Genomic DNA, 7197 nt, shown 5'->3' with positions numbered 1-7197 from the left:
AGTAATAAGCGGAGTCATAATACCTCGAATGAATATTATAAATAATATTCATTAAATAAAATAAAGGAGTCATACATCCTCAAATAAATATTCAAATAAAATTCATTAAATAATATAACTGAGTCATAAGCCCTCGAATGAATATTCGAAATAATCTTCAATTAATAAAATAAAAGGAGTCATAAGTCCTCGGATGAATATTCAAGTAATATTCATTAAATAATATAAAGTTATCGAATAAACTTTATTCGATTAATAGTTGTGAAAACTATAACCATATATATATAAATATATAAATATATAAAATCTACTTCGGATCCTCGACTCCCGGTTTTAGAAAACGTTTTCACCTTTGGGTCCCTATACTAAGGGTATATGCAAATTACCGCTATCCTCTAGCATAGGTATTATCAACTGAACCAACAGATATATATGGCAAGAATACGAAACAGGCATGCATATATATACCATATCAGCATGCTTCAATATATCGCAACATTTGCTAATTAACCAACATGCATCTATCGCAAGATAATGCATATACAAATATACATCACAACAACAGTATAACGGGTAGAAAACTTGCCTGAGCGACTGGGGGTGATAAAAGGCTCGGGACGAGTCTGGTAACCTATAAACAACAAGTAAGTTGGAATTAAACCAAAGTCACTTGTAAATCTATACTCTAACCAAATTAGACTCTGACGCTCGCTTTGCGCTTACTGATTCTCTTAAGTCACTCGAGTACCCTCGGCTCCACCATTTTTAATAAATTAGCCATTACGAGTTTTAAGGCGATTCTTTCGCGAGTGGCTTACCAACTGCCTAACACACTTACCATAATTGTTTCATACATTAATTAACAATTTTTGGTCTTTAACCTATGTTTCAAAGTAAGGCGAGGGGAAAAGTTTCGTTCGCAAAACGCCGTTACTTGAAACGGTCGTTTCTCCTAAACCGTGCATCAGAATCGAACGAACTACATATCAAAACGAAGATCGTAACATGAGCTATCTAAAAATGGCAATGGTCAAAATCTAGCAGGGGGTTCTCGGGTCCTAATGTTATGAACAAAAGCAGTCTAAAGTAAATCGGACATCACGACGGCTATGTTTACGCGATTTCCCAAATTTAAACCATTCAAAAACCAACACAATTCAACCTCAACCCATTCATACAACCAAAGTCCATCCTTATCTCATCATAACAGCCCCAATCAATTCAATATTAACATTTATACTTATGCCTAAGCTTGAATTTAACTATACTTAAGTTCTTTTAACCAAAACAACAAGATTTACCATTCCATTTCACTACCACTCCAACCCAAACTCTAAACCACAAGCATTAAGCTACTATATCACCATAATAATCAAAATCATCTTATTATACATAGGAATCTAGGGTTTGGAGATGATATACCTTCCTTGAAGTGGTGGGAGTAGCTAGGAAGCCTTAAGAAGCTTTGAGAAGTCTCATGGATGCTTGGATCTTAAAGGAAAACAAGAAAAAATTCAAGTTAAAACCTTGAAAACACTATTCATTGTCTTCTTCATTGATTTATTGAAGAAGATTGAGAAAGAATTGAAGGCTTAAACTCATGATATAGCCATAACTATGCATAAGGATGATTAGGGAATTAACTCACCAATTTAGGAAGCTTGGATCTTGGATTTTGAAAATTCTTGCCTTTAAAATGTGAAAAGGCCAAGAGCAAATGAAGAAATAATGCCTTGGTTCCTTTTTGTTTTGATGAAGAATGAATTATTTGGCATGGTTGGTTGGTTTTGTTTTTGTTTTAGTTAATTACCTATTTAACCTTGGATTTTGTGTGGTTCTCATTCAACCACACCTCCTTCCTTCCCATGTCATGCTTGTGTCATGCTATGATGTCATCTTTCCCTCCTTGTCCTCTTCTCATTGGTTGGGTGACATCATCCCCACTAATCTCTTTGATTAACTTCCTAATTGTTTGCCTAATGACCGCTGATCTGTTATACGGTTCGCTTAACTTTCGTTTTCCTTTATCGTTTGAGGGATCATACCCGGGATCTTATTACTTAGGTTCCCTTAACCTTTCTCAATATATCATATTCCTTTTATGATCCTCTCTTATAATCCTTTAATTTAAATCCTTTTTATCCTGTTACCTTATACTCAAATCTTTCCGTATCTAGTGGATTTCCGGGAAAAATCAAAGTGTTCGGAATTGGGTTCTGGCGATCTTTACATACACTTATATACCATATAGAGTACTAATAAAATCTCAGAATATCCATAACAGTACCCCTACATAGTGTGGCATGAAAAGTTTTCTCATTCAGCAAAAACACTATTCACAAGGGTTACAAAAAGTTGAAAATTTTGGGGGTTATTACAGTGAACTTGTGATTGCAGAAATGCGATCCCTCGTCACTGATTATGACTCTTGGAGTCCTAAATCTTGTGAATATTTGCTCGTGAAGAAAATTAAGCACTACCTTTGCATCATTTTTTGGCAAAGCCTTCACTTCCACCCATTCTGACATATAATCAACGGCCAACAAGATATATTGATTATTGCAAGATGAGACAAATGGCCTCATAAAGTCAATTCCCCAAACATCGAAGACTTCAACCTCGAGTAGCACATTAAGAGGCATCTCATCCCTCTTAGACATATTACCAACATGCTGGCAGCGATCACACTTCAAAATGAACTGATGTGCATCCTTAAACAATGTAAGCCAGAAGAATCCTGCTTGAAATATACGAGCTGTTGTCTTTACTCCACCATAGTGGCCTCCATAAATAGTCAAATGAAAGTCTCGCAAGATACCCTTCGTCTCGCTGTACAGAATACATCTTCTGATGATTTGGTCAGCTCCTTGCTGAAATAAAAATGGCTCATCCCACATGTACCACTTCACCTCGTAAAGAAACTTCTTTCTTTGAGCAGAAGACAAGTCTTGAGGCATAATGTTGCTCACAAGGTAGTTCAAAATGTCTGCGAACCACGGTTCTTCTTCTTGCACCCCAAACAATTGCTCATCAGGAAAAGACTCATTTTTCAATGTCTTATCCCGTGAAGTACTTGAATCTTCCAAACAAGAGAGATGATCAGCGACTTGACTCTCAGTACCTTTCCTATCCTTGATCTCCAATTCAAACTCTTGAAGTAAAATAACCCATTGAATCAATCTAGGCTTCGAGTCCTTCTTCGAGATGAGATAGCGAATAACAGCGTGATCAGTGAAAACTGTCACCTTCGACCTAAGTAAATAAGATCGAAATTTCTCAAAACCGTAGACAATGGCTAAGAGTTCCTTCTCAGTAGTAGTATAGTTCAGTTGAGCACCATTGAGGGTTTTAATAGCATAGTAGACCACATGAAATATATTGTTCTTCCTTTGCCCAAGAAATGCTCCAACTGCTTAGTCACTTGCATCGTACATCATTTCAAAAGGCTAGTTACAATCAGGTACAGTTATGACAGGTGTCGTAATCAAACTCTTCTTTAAGCTCTCAAAAGCAGCTAGACACCCATCATCAAACTTGAAAGGGACATCTTTCTCCAATAAATTGCACAAAGGTTTAGAGATTTTAGAGAAGTCCTTGATGATCCGCCTATAGAAGCCCGCATGACCAAGAAAACTGCGAATCCCCTTAAGAGAAATTGGTGGAGGAAGGTTTTCAATGACCCCCACCTTGGCTTTGTCCACCTCAAGACCTTTACTAGAGACCTTGTTCCCAAGAATCATGCCCTGTTGCACCATGAAGTGACATTTCTCCTAGTTGAGAACTAGATTGATCTCAACACACCTTTTAAGAACCGCGCCAAGATTTTGCAAGCACTCGTCGAAAGAATCCCCGAACAAAAAAAATCATCCATGAATACCTCCATATTCTGACCAATCATGTTAGAGAAGATAACCATCATGTATCTTTAAAATGTAGCAGGTGCACCACACAACCCAAAAGAAACTCTTCTGAAGGCAAAAGTGCCAAATGGACAGGTGAAGGTAGTATTTTCCTAATCTTCTGGAGCGATGCAAATCTAATTTTAACCCGAATAGCCATCCAAAAGACAATAGTATTTATGCCCAGCCAAAATATCAAGCATCTGATCAATGAAAGGAAGAGGGACGTGAACCTTCCTCGTGGCCTTTTTTAGCTTCCTATAATCCATGCAAACTCTCCACCGCGTGACTATTCGAATAGGAATGAGCTCATTCTTCTCATTAGCGACCAAAGTGATACCTCCTTTCTTCGGCACACACTGACCTGGACTTACCTAAGAAATGTCAGAAATAGGATAGATGATCCCTGCATCTAGCCACTTGAGAATTTCCTTCTTCACAACCTCTTTCATTATCGGATTTAGCCTTCTCTGTTGCTCAACTGTTGGCTTGCTTCCTTCCTCTAGCAGAATTTTGTGAATGCAATAAGAATGGCTAAAATACTTGATATATGCTCTAGTCCATCCAATTACCGATTTGAACTCTCTCAGAATTCTCAAGAGCTTTTCTTCATCACTACCTGAAAGGTCAGATGTAATAATAACATGCAAAGTAGATTCATCACCTAAAAATGCATACCTGAAATGTTCAGGCAATGGTTTAAGCTCAAGTGTAGGAGCTTCCTCAATAGATGGCTTGGGACGCCCCTCAGCATTTTTGAGTTCTGACATTTCAAAAGATTCAAAAGGCATATCCAGCCTTCGCTTCCAAGGAAAAGAATTCAAATACTGCAACTGCTCATCACCTTCATCATCTTCACTGTCTGAATTCCCCAACAAGGCCTTCTCTAAGACATTAGACCTAATATTTGATCAAGTTCTGAAGTAACCACATAATTGACCAATTCCACTTTTAAGCACTCCTCATTATCAGTAGGGAATTTCATAGCATTGAAAACATTAAAAGTCACATCCTGATCCAGTACTCGCATAGTGAGCTCACCCTTCTATACATCAATCAAGGTTCGGCCAGTAGCCAGGAATGGTCTTCCCAAGATTATGGGAATATTTTTATCCTCCTCGAAATCAAGAATTACGAATTCAGCAGGAAAGATGAGTTTGTCCACCTTGACCAAGATATCCTCCACAATGTCTCGTGGATATATGATAAAACGATCGGCCAACTGCAAGGACATATACGTTGGCTTTGGATCAGGTAAATCCAACTTCTTAAAGATAGACAAAGGCATCAGATTGATGCTAGCTCCAAAATCACATAAATACTTGTCGAACGACAAGTTTCCGATGGTTCAAGGAATAGTGAAGATTCCAGGATCTTTAAGCTTCAAAGACAACTTCTGTTATAGCAGAGCACTGCATTCCTCCGTTAGAAAAACGGTCTCTAAGTTATCGAGCTTCACTTTCTTTGAGAGAATACCTTTCATAAACTTCGTATAGCTAGGCATTTGTTCAAGAGCTTCAGCGAAAGGTATGTTGATATGAAGTTTCGTGAACACCTAAAGAAACTTAGCAAATTGCTTATCCAACTTTTGCTTCTGCAGCCTTTTAGGAAAATGAGGTGGAGGGTAGACCTATTTCTCCCCTGTATTACCCTCAGGAGGAGTGTGTTCCACAATTTTCTTCCTTTTTTCCACTTCTGCTTCCTTCTGCACATCTTCTTCAGCCACAACTTCATCTTCTGCAACTTGAGATTTTTCACGATGTGTAACCTTCCCAGACCTCAATGTAATTGCCTTAACCTGCTCTTTTGCTTCCTTCTTGCCTGGAACTTCTGTGTCACTAGGGAGTGTACTAAGTTGTCGATTCATCAAGACATTGGCAATCTGCCCAATTTGATTCTCCAAGGTCTTGATAGAAACCACTTGGCTCTTGCACATGAGCCTCAACTCCTCCAATTCAGATTTTGCATTAGATTGTTGGAATTGTTGTCTTGGTGCATATTGCGGTTGTTGATAACCAGGAGGGTTGTATTGCTTTGATGCATACTGCCGATAAGGTTGTTGTACCACATTCTGAGTGTTGCTCCAACTGAAGTTAGGATGATTGCGGTTGTTGGGATGATAGGTGGCTGGAACTGGTTATTGCGACCTCTGAAAGTTGCTCACGAACTGAGCTGATTCACTGGAAATAGCACACTTCTTCGTATCATGCGCACCGGCACAAAGCTCACAAACACTAGTAATCTGATTAACTCCATAATTGGCCAATGAATCCACCTTCATCGTCAAAGCCTTAAGCTGAGCAGCTATAGCAGTAGCTGCATCTACCTCCAGGGTTCCTGCTACCTTGCCTTTAGATAGTTGCTGAGAAGGGTTCTGGTATTCATTAGCAGCCATCAGTTCAATCAAATCATAAGCTTCATCATAGCTCTTAGCCCATAAGGCTCCATTGGATGCTGCATCAAGCATTGGTCTAGACTGTGCTCCCAAGCCATTATAAGAGCAGTTGATAATCATCTAGTCAAGAATCCCATGATGAGAACACTTTCTAAGCATCTTCTTATAACGATCCCAAGCTTCACATAGAGACTCTCCTGATTGATGCGCAAATTGAGTAAGAGCATTCCTGATTGTAGCTGTCTTCGCCATAGGGAAGAATTTAGTAAGAAAATTTTGAGCAAGATCTTCCCATTTGGTGATAGAGCTTGGTGGTAGAGAATTCAACCAACACTTAGCTTTATCCCTCAAAGAGAATGGGAAAAGCCTTAGCTTTATAGCATCTTCAGAAATATTGTTGAATTTGAAATTGTCGCAGATCTTAATGAAATCTCTAATATGCATGTTGGGATCTTCCGTTGGAGTACCCCCCAAACTGGAATGAGTTCTGCACCATCTGAATCGTGCTAGCCTTGATTTCAAAAGTGTTAGCCGTGATGGATGATCTGACAATGCTAGACTGAATATCATTGATCTTCGGTTGAGAGTAATACATCCAAGCCTTCAGATTCGCTATTCTCCCATTGCAATAAGAGCTTCTTCTTCAACTTTCTCCTCTTCTACAAGAACTTCTTTTTCTACTAAAATTTCTTCCTCCGCTTTATCCAGTGTTCTCTTTCGAGATCGAGAATGTGTTAGCATAAACGCTCTCTAGAGTACCTGAAAAAGCAACAAGAAAACAAGTAAGTAAAATATCTGAGTCAGTGAACTTTAACGACCAGTGATGTCAAGCACATAAACAAAAAATTAACACCAAGTCCCCGGTAGCGGCGCCAAAAACTTGTTAAGACGAAATCACGCGCT

The 7197-nt window shown here is 38.7% G+C and overlaps 1 non-coding gene across 1 annotated transcript; it reads left to right on the top strand.

Moving 5' to 3' along the window:
- The first annotated feature begins 6424 nt into the window (after window positions 1-6424).
- Window positions 6425-6531, top strand: LOC141694039 (small nucleolar RNA R71). The gene has a single exon (XR_012563372.1). It is a non-coding gene; the product is annotated as a small nucleolar RNA R71 (small nucleolar RNA).
- Window positions 6532-7197: the final 666 nt, after the last annotated feature.

Source organism: Apium graveolens, chromosome 10, assembly GCF_009905375.1.
Source record: "Apium graveolens cultivar Ventura chromosome 10, ASM990537v1, whole genome shotgun sequence".
In the NCBI taxonomy this organism is placed as follows: domain Eukaryota; kingdom Viridiplantae; phylum Streptophyta; class Magnoliopsida; order Apiales; family Apiaceae; genus Apium; species Apium graveolens.
This window is presented reverse-complemented; position numbering and strand designations above follow the sequence as displayed.